Source organism: Dromaius novaehollandiae, chromosome 13, assembly GCF_036370855.1.
Source record: "Dromaius novaehollandiae isolate bDroNov1 chromosome 13, bDroNov1.hap1, whole genome shotgun sequence".
NCBI lineage: Eukaryota > Metazoa > Chordata > Aves > Casuariiformes > Dromaiidae > Dromaius > Dromaius novaehollandiae.
In genome coordinates, this window is record NC_088110.1 from 10,694,467 (window position 1) to 10,709,524 (window position 15,058).

The following is a 15,058-nucleotide window of genomic DNA, read 5'->3' on the forward strand; positions in this document are numbered from 1 at the left end:
TTAGAATTGGACCAAATTTTAAAGAATTGTAGACTGCATTAGCATTGTGGCATTCAAGATTATGACTACATCAGGACTACTTTTTCTATAAAATCAAGTATTGAATCGAGTGAAGTAATCTCAGTTATCTTAGTGTGACGTTTAAGTTTTCACCTATATGCTTAGGATATTGACAGCATAACTAAAGATAAAATTTGGGGGATTTTATCTTAAATCAGATGGGTGGGTATACAAGTCTGCTTGGGTGCTTCTATCTGTTCATCTGTAATCCTACAACTGCTTTTCTCTGAAAAATGACTTTTGTAGATGTATATTTTAATGTGATGTCTGTTGACAAATGTTAGTCTTCAATATGTGTTAGATAAATAAAGATAATTCAAAAGCTAAATAAATCTTATTTTTGTAAGTGAAATGATTCTCATAATATTTTCAACTTGACAGATCTTTTTTATATACAAATAGCAATCATGGTATTTTCAAACTCCAACTATGTAACAAATCATAAGCAAATGAAATGTTAAATAAAAACCTTCTATCTTTTAATGAATAAACCATGGAATTTTTGTCTTGGTCAGATGTTAATGTGCTCTAAATTTAAGATATTTAAACTACTAATGTGGTTTCATTTAAAGAAATTAAAGTTTTTGTTTCTTTTTACTAGTGAGGCAATGACTGGCAAGACTACTAAACCTCCTTAAGTGCAACTATTAATTACAGTTCTCTTTTACTTTCCAAAAATATGTATCACTCTTAATGGTAATAGAAGTTGTGCACTTCGTGGTTTAAAAGTTTGTAGACATTCTTATGCAGTGTTTTATTTTTATTTGAGGAATATAATACATGTGGTGTGCAGCCCTGCCGTGCAGTGCAGTGCTTTCATTGCACAGACCTGCTGTAACAAGATAAAAAATGCTTTGGAAATAAATGGAGGTAAAAGTGACTGCTTGTACAGTAGTGGTGACTTACAATTCATTTTATTACAGGCTGTCATGTCTTGGGAAGAGCTATGTTTTAGCCATAGAAAAATGGAGGACTTTCAGAGACTTCAAAGCTGAATAGCTGCTCAGAAATACAGAACAGAAAAATACTTCTTAAAGAAGTATTGGAATTGATCTGCCTTACATTACAATAGGTAGGTTGAGATGCACATTGCAGTGCAAGACACCACAAGTTCTCTCTTCCTTTTCCTTTTTTCTTTTTCTTTTCTTTTTTTTGTTTTGTTTTGTTTTGTTTTGTTTGGCTTTAATCTAGAGCAGTTCCCCAGCCTAACTCCTTGTGTGCTACATGAATGCCTGTCTCAGCACAGGAGGAAGGGGAGGAACAGGGAATAAGAGATACAGAAAGCTGAGGATCTGATTAGGCCAAAGGTTAAATGGCAGTACTGGCTTGTGCTGGCTGAAAATGATGGTGAAATAACTGTTCAGAAAGTACATACATCTAACTTCCCCATTCTCTTCACAAACACTGATGAAGTCCCAGGGTTCGATGTGTTTAGACCTACGTGGGAATAAACGTAGAGAAATTTCTTTAAAAGTTTGTTGCAGTTTTACATAAATGTTTCTTCTTCACTGCCAGTCTCCTGTGGATATAGAAATGTCACATAACAGCAGTGGGTCAGCAGATTGAAAGGGGGCTACAGTTAAATACATTGTTAGTATTTTAACCAGATTCTCTGTAGTGGGGATGCTTTTTGTTAGGCCAAGAAAAATTGGCCTTGAAGGAGAAATAGGGAGAATTTCATACTTTGCCATAGTGTAGAGAATATAGCTACTTAAATCTTTGAAGATCTCCACTAAGATATACGTAAATTTAAAAGCAAGCAATTAAAAAGAAGGCCAGAAAGAAAATGTAGATGGCTAGAAATTCAGCTTGTTTCTCATATGTTCACTGAGAAATTTTCTAAGAAATGAAAGGTAAAAATAAGATATATAGATATAGATACATTTTTTTTTTCTGGCTGCTATCTGTAGCTATTACACTGCTGTCTTGTGTAGTGTGGTAACTCTGGTATTGCCTCTAACCAGCTGCTTACAGAGCAGAGCCTTACAAACAAGGAAAGCTGCTTTTAGGGTAACTTTAGTTTTGTTAGAGATAAGCCAGCATCTTCACATTTGAGAGTTTGTGTGTTTTCCATACATTTATATTTAGTATTACTCTGGTATGTTTTTCATATTTTGTCTTTTGGGGAATCTTTAGTTCTTTTTCTCAAGGATATTGTTTAGGTGTGAGATTGCCTTTTTGTTTGTTCAGATATTCCACTTTTCATTGAATATCCCACTGGGCTTCAATTCATCTTTTTCATAAATATGTTATCTGCTTTTTCAGGTGTGTCACTTATTGCCATTGTAAACTGCAAGTGCAAAGAAAAGATTTATATATGTTATTGATCCTATGCCAGTCTGCCTTACTCATCCTAAAAGATAATGTAATGAAAAGGAGGAAGTCACAAATAAAATGCTTTCATTGTAGAGAACAGTAAAAATAAATAAATAAATAAATAAATAAAAGTTCTAAACTTCTTCAGATGCTCTGAGTCCTTGGAAATACTACTTGCCAGTTTTTAAGGTCCATTTGCCTTTGCTGTGAATATAATCCACTCCTGTGCATTTGTTTTTACTGCTTGTGTGCACCTTAAGCTCTGGTTTAAGGCTGAAATTTTCAAAGCACCAGATAGAAACTGTGCAGCTAGATCCCTAAGGTCTTGCCTCCTTACACAGATTGTACTGATTTATAGTAGAACACTTAAATGATAGCTTGCACAACTCCCTTTTTTCTTCCCTTTCCAGTTCATCCTCTCCTGTGCCTCTAGTCTAACTGCATAAATGAACTTTGGAAGGGAAATGAGCTTGACCTTGTATAGTTTTCAAAAAATGATTTAAAAAATTTTAAGAAATGATTATTGCCTATGCATCACTTCTGGATGTCTCCATTTGCAGCTGTTCCTATCCATTCTAGAAGTATGTCTGGTAGATGTCAAAATATAATAGTAGCAGACAAGGGGTTGGAAGCCCTATCAAACATGCTGGGTGAGCCCAAGCCAGCCAGGAGCACCAGGAGGAAGCAGCAAGTGTTAGTAATGGGGAGACTCCCTGCTGCAGGTTACAGAGGCCCCCATCTGCTGACCTGACCTGTCATCTAGGGAGTTTTGCTGCTTGCCAGGGGCTCGGATTCAGGACGGTGCTGAAAGACTGCTGAGACTTGTCCAGTCCTCAGACTATTACCCCTGCTGCTGTTCCCTGTGGGTACCACCAATACGCCTGGGGAGACCTAGAAGCTATCAAATGTGACTATATGGATCTGGGGATGATCTTTCCATATGCACCCTTTTACAGTGTTTTCCATGCCTGCTCTGTTTAGTTGGTATTTGTTACAAGGTTATGCCAATTTGCTAAGCTAGTGAATTTGCATAAGTGAAATTGTTTAGAGTTTCAGGGAGTCTCTAACTTCGAGGATGCTTTGAGGACAACCCTACTTTAAAGTAACGATTTATCATCAAATAGCAAAAGAATAGATTTTAAGCTGTAAGCCTCTTTAAGATACTTAAATTGGTTGTAAAACAGTGATAACATCAGTCAGTATCTATGTATTATAGAATGAAGCAAGTTAGAAAGTGAACAAGTAGATCCAGATTCAGTATTGTAAAGTAATGCATGCTAATTGCAAAAATGGTTAGTATTTTTAATAGCAAAGAAAGCCTCTGCATGAAAATTGTAAGCAACTATTTTTGTGTAATTCATAGAAGCTCTTGGGAAGAAGTGTAACACATTAAAATAGATTTGTCCAAAACCAAGTTACAAATACCACTTTAAAGAACTTGTTCTGGAATACTAGCAAAGGAAGGTAAGCAATGTGGAAAAAAATGTGTTAACTTATGGAAAAACCCAAAGCATGTTATTGCAAAATAAAAAAATAAAAAAATAAATAAATTATTTACTACCTGGTCTGTATGCTTAGGGATATGTCTTGTCAAGGTCTGCCTGTACAAATAACTGTTATGTGCTCATTGAGAAGTTGTTTATGTATTGCATGTAAGTGAGCATGACCTTTCATAACTGTTCCAAAGAAATATTTCAACATGTTTAACAAAGAAATACTATTTGGATACAACAATCACACAAGGAAACTGTTATTTTCATTTGACAAACCACTTCATGATAAGGCCACTTCATGAAATCTTATGAAGATGAAAACTTTGTGCATAGATTACGTTAGCCTACATAAGAAGGAGAAAAAAAGTCTGGGTTCTTTCATAAATCACTTGAATTTAGATGTTGGCCACTTTTTTCTGAGGGAGAGGATGTTTATAGTGATAACTTAGTTTTGTTTTCCATCCATGATTCTAATTTAGCAGTATAACCTAGAGTTTGGGGGACAGTAAAGTTCAGTTCTTTGCAGGCTCAGGTGCTGCTGCAGGAATGGAGAAGTTTCAGCCTCTGATACAAGTTAAAACTCTCTCCAGTTTTGTCTCATGTTTCAGTGACTGAAATGAGTCATTGCAAGAATGCAGATTCTCTGGCTTCAGTATGCTTTCCCATCACTTCTCTCTGTCCCTGGCATGTCCCACTCTATTTCTGTCCTGTTCTTTGCTAGTCTTCACCTCACTTTGCATCTCCGTCTCACCTCTCACTGCTGATCAGCACTCCTTCACACCAAATTACCAGTGGCTATAGATCAAAATGTGACAGTGTGCACATTCGAAAAGAGAGGTTTAAGCGAGCTGTCCATTCCATTTTTGATTTTCCAGGTAAAATACATTTCAGAAACAATGTGCTCTCTTAATAAATATAGTCTTATTTGATACAATAAAGTTGCTAATGTGCTTTTTAACACTGTGGTAATTAAGCACTATTTTTTCTAAGGCTTTGAATATCATTTTATATACATTTTATAGTCATCCAGTGGTGATAGCATGTTTTATTTTTACAGCATGGACAGATATTTTATTTATGTTTTATGCGGAACAATTTAGCCAACATAATTAGACAGTAATTTGTAACTTCCAATATAAATGTTTTAAGAGCTGTAGAATCCGAAGTGAGAATTAGCTGTTAGCTAAACATGTATAATTGGGAACAGACCGACAGGCAGTTTCAAACAGCAGGCTATTTATAACTCCATGCTGTTTTTAAATTCCATTTTGCTTAATAGACTTTGGACAATGCATAAGAGAGGAGAACTCTGTGACTTAATCTGCAATTTAATTTCTTTAAATAAAATAAAACCTTGCAAATGTGAATGCTATGCAGGCTACCTGCAATAATTAAAAAGTATTAATAAGTAGATGACTTTCTGGCTATGCCATTTTCTAATTTCTTTAGGAGCGTGGACTCCCTGAAGAGTGTAATAAATTCAAGTATTATTTAATTATGCTTTTAACAATAAAGGGCACTTTAATCAGCAACCTCTCAAAAGCCCTTGTCTTGTAGTCATTTATTCAAACAATGAAAAAGTCAAGATATATTTATGTTATAAAGTCTTCTGAAGCTGCAGTGTGCCTATTCACAGGCCCTAACTTATGTTGTAAATGTTCCTGTATAAAAGTAGTGGTTTAACTGCTTTGAACTAGTTGAGATGTGATTTACTCTACCGGGTATTTTCCTTTTCAAAGGAAGACTTAGGAGAAGTCTGTGCATCATGATCATGCTTATGACTAGGGGTGAGTATGTGAATTCTGGTAATTGTCCACTCAAAAAATGTGCCATGTTTCAGAAGCTGGGAAAGCAAAAGGTACTCTGGAGACGATTTTAAAACTAAGTGGGAGTTTTTATCTGGATCTTTGAGGGGAAAGCATGTTAGTTTCTTTCTAGGATAGCTTCTTGTTAGAAGCTGGGAGAGAAGGTGCTGAGCGTGCCGTAGGGGGTCCGGTGAGACTGGTAGAAGGCTGGTGGGTGCTGGAGAGCTCAAGCTATGTGTGCAGGTTCATCTCAGGCCCCAGCAGGGGCTGTTGAGGATGAGGTAGCCTGTAATGTACTTCAGAATTTACGTGGCACTCTTAGCCTACAGAGATGAATCACTTGTAGAGTGAAGAACACTTTCCAAGAACCAAAGGAACAGAGCATTCTTCTTCCAAAGAATTTACCTTTAAGACTACTTTCTGGAGTAAATAGTAATCTGTTATGCTGCTGTTCCAAAGCAGTGCTATTGCATGAGTGAACTGACTGCATTTAAGTAAATAAGCAAGGATGTCAGGGCTGACACTCTGTCCTGTGAGGAGATTCGTGTTCATTTTGAAGATATACATGTACGCTGACTAACATTATTATTGCTTAATTTTTCTCTGGTTGATAAGTTTAAGCAACCTCCTCTGTGGTAAAAAGAGCTGTAACAAAGATACTAGTCTCTATTGCAGTACGTTTTCCAGTATCTACCTTCTGCTTTTTCTGTCTTCCAAATTAAATCTATGGTCTCATTCTTTGTTGTTTTAGTCTTCTCCATGCTCTTTTAAAACCCTTAATACAGTATCTTCCATTTTATTTTTTCTAGAATAAGTAAGCTGAGTGGAGAGAAAAAAATGGCCACACAAACCCCTGAATAAACGATTTTGTTAAAGAAACCACAGGAGAGAAGTCCTTTCTTGTAAGTGTGAGACCATGTATTTAAATTCATATTTCTATTCAAACCTAGTCTATGTTTTGGCTTGTTAAATGGATGTAAATCCAGATTAACTGGATGCAGATAATTGTTTGGATTTGCACCACTGTTATTGAGAGAATATTTTGGAATTAGAAGTTGTAAGTATCTTTATTGTCCTGAAATGATCAAAATGTTAGTTAAATTTATGCTACTGTAAGACCTAAATGTTCATCTTCAGTGACCTCACCATATATGAGTATGGATTTGCTCCTGGAACATCGACTTGCTTGTTTGCAGTTTTATAAATTACAATCTGGTTACTGAGCAAAAAATGGCATTTTTTTCCAGCACTGAATGCAGAGATCATGATGTAAAATTCGGTCAACTGTTACCTTCTATGATTTTCATCCTTTAAAATGGAGAAGGGCAGGGATGAATGTCTACAACTTCTATCTTTTAAAACAGATGTTATATGTTAGGAGCTTACAGAAAAGGTGATGTATTTTTTGTTTTTTCTTCTCATAAAGAAATGCAAGATGTCTAAACTAATTTCTCACTGATCTCTCTATAATCCCTTAGAGTTCATGAAAGCCGCAAATTAAGTATTACTGAACATGCACTGTTAAAAGAGTAGAAAGTTGTAAAGAAACATTTCTATCAATATGCTTCAGCTATGGGGTAATTTATCTTAATCAAAATGCCACAATATCAACAAAAAGCAGCAAGAAGAATTTACTGTTACTCTCTCTACTCTAACGAATTATATATGGTATAGCTGACCTTTGAGAACGTTGCATGTGTTCTTGCTAGGTTTAAGGGAGTTTCTAGACCATGGCTTCTCAAGTTAGCAGATGCAGGAGCAAAGCATTATTGACAGAATATTCCAGCGGAATGTCAGGTATTTTACATGCAAAACATTATTCTAAGGGATCGATACAAAATGTATTTGAGGAAATTTGTGTTTTATCTTCTTGAGTTCGTTACCCCTTGTAATCAGCCTGGTACTGTTCTGCGCGCTGCTTAACGTGTGGATTCCCACATGTTTCATTTTCAGTCATCTGCTTAATGTCCATCAAACTATCCAATCCATGTTTAAGCGCTTTGTTGGATAGGGAAATAAATTATTAATTAAAAATTATATATTCTTGAATGAAACTGTGACTGTGAGGGAAGGGATAGATTTGGTAAGGGCCTGTGCTTTGTGCAAATAGTGCTAGAAAGCACTAGCAAGCATGTTTATTTGCATAGCTAAGCAGGTTAAAATGTTGAAGATCAAGTCTGCTTTGATTTCTACTCTGTAGTCAGTTGGACTCTTCTTTAATACATTCTGACAGTAATCAAGTACTGCTTTGTGAGAACATTTACCTCCTTGGCTGAAAGTAAATCAGAAGAAATGGAGGGACATTAAATATTATCTTCATTTTTATACATTTTTCATTTTAGTGAGTAAATGTGTACTTTGCAAACACATGGAAAATAATATAAAATTAAGGCTTAAAGATGAAACAGTGCAGGTTCTGGTGCAATTGAAATTGATTTCTGTTTGAGTTACAGTTTCTTTTAAAATTCAAATAAATACTAGTACAAGTTTCTTTTTTTCTATTAATTCTCATTGTTTCTTATATTGTATACAAAATGCAGCTGTGTTAGTATACACAGGAAGAGATAGACTATCCTGATGTAGCAGTCAAAGTCAGAAACAGTAGATAGAAACCAAAGTGCTCTCATGTTCTTGCTGTGGAGTGATCACACATTGTGAGGATTGTGCAGGTTCAGTGTGAAGAGCATGACACAGTTCTGGCAATGTCACCTCTGCCAGGAGCTGCCAAGACTATTTATATGTAAACTGGAGCTGTAATTGAACAGCAACATTCCCTTAGCTTTAGCTTTCTGATGAAAGGGAGCCAGTTCCAGTGAGGTTTTGTTTGCATTTCAGGGAGGCTTGATTAAACTTGAAGGCTGAAGCTATCATATAATTTTAATGTATGTTTTAAGTTTTCTAAAACTAAAGGTAAAGTTCTTCCATTTATTCAGAGAACATGTGTATAAACAGATGTAAGGCCTTATTCAGTTCCTACTAAAGTTAGCGGGAAGTTGATCAAACCCTAGGATGATATGAGAAACCTCACAAAACACAATAGCATTTCAAAAGGAAGTAGTCCTGTGTGTTAAGATGTCTAACTCTAAAACTACAGATGGGAGAAAAATAATTCATTGAGAACATGTAGTTCGTGTTTGTATATTAAGGAATGTTATGCAAGAATCTGTATGCTACATCATTAGATGGCACAATACGGTAAGTCTTACCAGGGTAAATGTACAGTATAAAAAAAAGTGTATGTATGGTGCAAAATAGTGGACTGAAAGATTCTGTTAATTCAGGATTGCTGAAAAAGAAAGTTTATGCTCAATTAGTGATGGGCTGCTTATGGCAAACTTCAATGGGATGGTCATTATCAATTTGTGATGCATAAATTGGAAATGGTAATAACACCTTGTGAGAAGAGGAGAAGCACCAAAATTTTATTTTAACAATTTTTCTTACATTTCCCTAAGTCACTTTCTGTCCTTCGAATATCTTAATTTGATTTGATATTTATTATAGCTTTCCTGATGGAAATTGCACATATTTTTGAAAGTAATGTTTGAATATAAAATTTTCAATAGTGAAAAGTGGTTTCCAATTAAAAATTTAGAAAAGGAAGATTAAAGGGAAAGCTGAATATTTTTATTTGCTATTTTGACTAGGTTTATTTTTCCTGACACCTTCCATTCTTTCATTAAAGACTCCTGGATTATTTGAGCCTTTGCTATTTCTGTTGTCAATCCAAAGACTTAGTTGTTCTTGTGATGAGTTGTTTAAACTATGTTAGTCTTGTTGATGGTAAAAGCCACTTTGCACTTGAATAGTTTCTAATTTGCTGTTTACACTAAAAGGAAGTTTAAGTGTACAAGACTATAAACACTATAAAAAGTTTAAAATACAGTTCTTAAATTTCAGACATGCTTTTGGATTTGTAGGGTTTGCTGTTAGGCGCCCAGTTCTGGGCATCTAAAAAGCAATTGATTTCAAACTTAAAAAGTTCAAAAAACAAACAAACAAACAAGCCCTGATGCTTTAAAGGCTATTTAAACTGGGATGTCTAAATCAGCAGCAAAATTGTTTGTAAAAGGTAATTTCCATTTCTTAGAATATTTTAGTTAGTGTTCTGATGTTTCTGTGCTACATTAAACAAAAAGTAAACCTTACTAACTTTTTCACACACTATTAATTATGAAATCAGTGTAAGTAATAAGACCTGATTGGATTCTATTATCTAAAAAGGTGCAAATGATGATTAAAGTTTTTCCTATAGTTGGGATGTTCATATCTTCCTCCCCTATATGCATTCTCTGGTGTGTAATATGAGTTGAGTTCATACTGCGGTCTTAAAATAAACTTCTAAGAACCTAATTACCTTTGAGATGTCGATCCAGTTATCTTTGATCGAAATTGGCAGAAAAGTTCAGAGATTTCTGGGGCAGAGGGGAACAGAGGTACACACATGCAGAAATGCGTTTGCATTCAGCATGAACTGATCTGCCTAATTTGCTTAAGCTCAGGCTAAAGACAACCTGAGAGATGGAGTAAAGGCAACAACCAATAACCTCACTGAGCAGTTGTCTGTCATATGAAAAACTTAAGTTCGTGTTCTAAATGAGGCCATTTGCAAATTTTAAATCTGGCTTCTCTTGCAAGTTCCTGAAAAAATGACTGTTCTGGGGTTGGTGTGTTTGTCACAGAGAAAACCTCCCACAAACTTTCAACTTTTTGCAAAATCTTCAGTTTCAGTAGCCTTGGCTTAACAATGAAAAAAGCATTTTATCAGATATTTTCTCCATAGTCTAGGGACTGATCCTTTTGGACGAAGTAGACACTTTTGACCATCTGATGACTGTTATTTAAAAAATAAAATAAATAACTAAAAAGTACTTTTGCTAGAAGCACAAATCCATTTCTTTGTCTGAATAAGCATATGATAAAGGAGAAGGCTGTAGTTACTCATGAAAGGGCAGCTTTGCCATTTGAGTGGGGAGTCATTTGGAAACATCTGTTCTCTCTTCAGATCTTCATCTCTTTTTCTGAGACACTTATCCTCATTCTTCAGTTTTGATATATGTTTTATGTTTTATCTTCATTTCTCCCTTAGCATTTCGCTCTTCACACATTGAACATAATTTTATGACTGTTCTTAGAATTCTACCCGAGATGGCCTATTAAGCATTGCAATTAGTCATGACATCATTAATAAGTCTGAACAAGCCAATTGTGATATATCTGTGAATAGTAATGATTTCTAGGAACTCAGATATTGGAGACAAAATATGTCAAAGCACTAAAACGTGTTACAGATTGATTCCTTTCTGGGGTGGCAGAGAGAGGTAAGAGTTGTGCCTTACTGTTATAGATTCAGTTTGCTTTGGATTTCTGCTTGCTCAACAGACTGAAGAGATTGAGATGTGAATTCTGTGGCCAAGTGTTGAGAAAAATCAAGGAACTTAAATCTAAAAATTATTAATCTCTTTTAAAGAGAAATTCTCTAAACTGGATTTGTAATGATTAATCCTAATTAGGATGAAATAGAAGCTAGATCATATGGTTGTGATAGTTGATCAGGGCTGTATTTTCTTTTTCTTCTGTATACAATTATTTCTATTTATTATTAGAAATGTTTATAGTTAATCTTAAGTTGCTGCCTGCTTATTATTTTGACCCAGCAGGACTAAGCAGAGTTTCTCTAAACTTTCTATACTGATACCTTATTTCTATATTTCTGCTGCATAACCAAGATAAATGCTGGCAAGAGCACATTAAAGTGATCAATTGGTACTGAAGCCATAACTGATGACTGCTCTTACAGAGTTCAGAACTTGTTCACTCATTCCAAAAGCTTTTTAGAATAGAATATTTCTCTTCAGTTAATTAGAAACTACTGAATTTTTGCCAGTCCTGTTTTATAGATAAACTATAAGGTGGCATTTATAAGAGTATTTTTCAAATATGATTGTGATAGGTTTTTGGTTACACAAATTGAGACAACGATAAAGAGACTTGATTTCCAAAGGGGAAGTGCTTGTTTGGGCTGAGTGACAGCTGATGCAAAGGTGCAGTGCCATGTCAGTGACAAGTATTCATGAATTCAGTTGGAATTGGATGAAGATCAGCTGCTGGGAAAAGCAAAACCAGAAACAGTTGCCCTCGGCAAGAGTTGTTAGGCTGAACCTTTTGTTTCAAACTTCTCAAAATCAAATGTTTTGACTTCTTGTTTGAAGACAGTAGTTTACTTAGAAATTGGGCTAAATTCAGTTACAGTTAATGGGATGCTCAGACATGAAAAATAAAATAACTTGAAAGGAAGCTTTTCATTTAGCCAAAAATAGATACTTTTTTTTTAATTTCAATTGGCTAGAAATTCCTTTTTTCATAATTTTTGTTTAAATTTTGAGGTTTTGCACCTGGTACTGCTAAAGCCACGTCTCAGTAAGGTGTGCCAAGCTGGGTAGCCTTAAACATAATCAGAACACCCCTCCTCCCTGCTCCCCTTTCCATTTTTAATGTTTTCATTTGAATACCTGTGAACCTAGAACCCAATGTGAACTTTAATATGAGGAGAGAGAGACTTGGTACTTAATGTGTAAGACAGAACTTGCTGTTAAAACTTCTGTGAACAATGTTTCTAATGGTCCTAAAATTTCACCTTAAAACTTCAAAAAAAGAATATTTCTCGAAAAGACTACCTCTACCTGTCATATCAAACTTTATTGGTGGAAAAAAAGCTAAGTGTTTGTAGATGCTTTGAGTTAGATCTTGGTGAATATTGCACAGTAATATGTGTAAATTTTTATTCTAGTAAACAAGTACATTTGCTTAAACACATTTCTAATCCTTGTGTCCGATTTCTGCTAATGTCTTGTAAGAATGGTGTAAGAACTACAAACCTATGAATTTTATCCTAAGTGTTCATGAAACTGTGCTGAAGGCATTTTGCGTAGGAGTCCCCAGAATAGGATTTGGGTTTGCTAAGGGAAGAGAGGTAAGAGCAGTGAATGCTTTAGGAGATTTCCTAGTGAATTGTCTATAAGTAGTCTATGCACAGCTGCAAGTATGGGAAAAGTTCATTGAACACTGTTGAATAATTGTGTGAAAATAGCTCACAAGAACAAAACAGGAATGTTGTCAATATGTGCTTCAGTGTTTAAGCAATGCAACTGAAGCACTGGAAGGGTTTTTGGCCCTTTTGGTTTGATTGGATACCTTACTTCTCTTGATGAAGTCTAACAATGCCTGGAAAGACAAAATGTCAATGTTATATTGTACTAGGCTAGCATATATGCTGTTTTTTTCTACTAAAAATATTTTTTATGATAAAATGTTTAAGTTCTGAAGATAGTCTTTATTTCAAAGAAGAAAAAAAGCATAATATATAATGTGTTACCTGTTTTGATCATTTTGTATATTGCTAAGCACCTTAACATTTTCACAGTAATCTTAGAACATTCGCATATATGGTACAGATGCAGTTATGATAGCTTTTACTTACAGGAGGGAAAATGAAGAGCTTATTTCTCTTATAAAAGAGAGAGTCTCTGTGTTTTTCTTTGTATGAAAGCCATTTCTTTTTCAGTATAGGGCTCTCTAAATTTGAAGATGAACAATAATAACTTAAAGGCTATACCAAATCCCTTTGAGTAGGGAGGGAAAATGGAAAATGAAAGTTGCCACCTCTCTCTGTGAAACTGTAATGTGTCATACATAAGGACATCTTCTAAAAATCTTTATTGCATCTTTGTGTGGTAAGAAAAGGCTGGGTAGAAACAGGTCCATCCTCCTCTCCTACATGCTCAGGAAAAGAAACCACTGGGGTGTCAAATCACAAAATTCCATGAAGCTGTACACCATCTTCCACATGTTGATGCAAACATTGAATACAGTGCGGGACTAAACACTTACTGATGTGAAACTGTAGCGATGTAGAGTCTTTCCCAAAGCAGCTCCACTTTCCATGACATTTCTTCTTCCCACGGTATTGAAGATTTGCACAATTTCATTGCAAAAATGTTAGTATTCTTAGCAAAGCATTTTAATTGTGTTTAATCTGAACAAGGCTGTGAGTTTTGTAAAATAGCCAGCTGTAATTTTAGATTCACAGTTAACAAAATTTCATGCCCTTTATAGCAGTTAAATTCCAAAACTTTGCAGTAATATTGAACTTGATTTTTCTCTGCCTCATTCACCTCTATAATGAAACAAAAATAGCAGGAGTTGTTTGTTTTTATTGCTACTTACTGAGTATTTTCAGTCTGAACATCAATATTTTCTCTTTATCTAAATTTTCCACTCATGAGTATTTTGTTTTGAGTATAAAAATAAAAATAAAACTGATCTGCTGTAGGTCCAGTAAAGTGTCAGAGTTTATTGCTGTAATTTTTATGTGTATCCTGAGGGCACTTTAGTAATAGAAACAGAAAGTTTGAATGATGTTGGGAAAAGAGCCCAGAGGAATATATTCCAGTCTTCTTGACAAGCCAACACAGCTGAAGAATCAGATTGTGCTGTTGTGGCAATTTGCATGAAGTGGGTGGTTGGGTGCAGTATTGTGTTACAGTGGACAGTATCCCATTGATTCATCTTGAGTGCCTTTTCTGGGCTTTATGAGAATAAATATCTGGTGATCAACCTGACCTGCTCACAGGGCGCATATTGCAACAGGTATCAGTAGGAATTTGCCTTCTGAGACCACTAGTATGTTAGCTGAAAAACAAGCAAGATTTGGTAATAACTCTCTGTTTTGTTATATAAGCCAATGTATGAAGAGTGATTTAAAAATTCTCATTCATAGTTATGCCAAAAAGCATTTTGTCAAGAAAGTATCATTTCTATTTGCAGCTGAATTCTAGGTGTGGCAAAGATTTCCTAGCTCTGGCCTTAAAACATAGGATATAAAAAAAAATAAATTGAGGACAAATAGAATTTTATTTTCCTCAAACCTCAAGCAATCAAAGGATCAACTAAGGAGTTTGTTGGGTTATTAAGGGAATCTATCCAGAAGTGCTTGGTATTAGTAGGAGCTTAAATTAATTCTGTACTTCATAATTCATGAAAGTAGCAGAAGCTGATATCCAGAAGAGGTGTATGTTTCCTTTTGGGAGGCTGAGTAGATGATGAAATGAATTTTGACTGCTGTCCAGGGTAGATAGCTAAGCAGTTACAAAGGCAGAAGGCTGACCCATCATAGCTCTTAAACCAAGTACAAAACATGAGTTAGTGCCTCCTAAAAAGGATACAGTAAAATTTCTCAATGTGGAAATCTTGAAAAGTTTTAATAGCCTGGTATTCATGAACATGGATGTCTGTACTTTTACTACAATTAATATTTTTCAATTACTTTTAAGATTTGTCCATCTAGGCTAAATAATGGTTCCAAGGAGTTGCACGTGAGATTTT

At 35.1% G+C, this 15,058-nt stretch overlaps 1 protein-coding gene across 1 annotated transcript in view; it reads left to right on the forward strand.

Annotated features, from left to right (window-relative positions):
* The first annotated feature begins 1,003 nt into the window (after positions 1–1,003).
* The window catches only part of VSTM2B (V-set and transmembrane domain containing 2B), a 557,754-nt gene continuing 543,699 nt past the window's right edge, over positions 1,004–15,058 (forward strand). The window contains exons 1-2 of the mRNA XM_064519608.1: positions 1,004–1,132; positions 6,484–6,576. The gene's annotated coding sequence lies outside the window, so the exon portion shown is untranslated. The remainder of the gene's footprint in view (positions 1,133–6,483; positions 6,577–15,058) is intronic.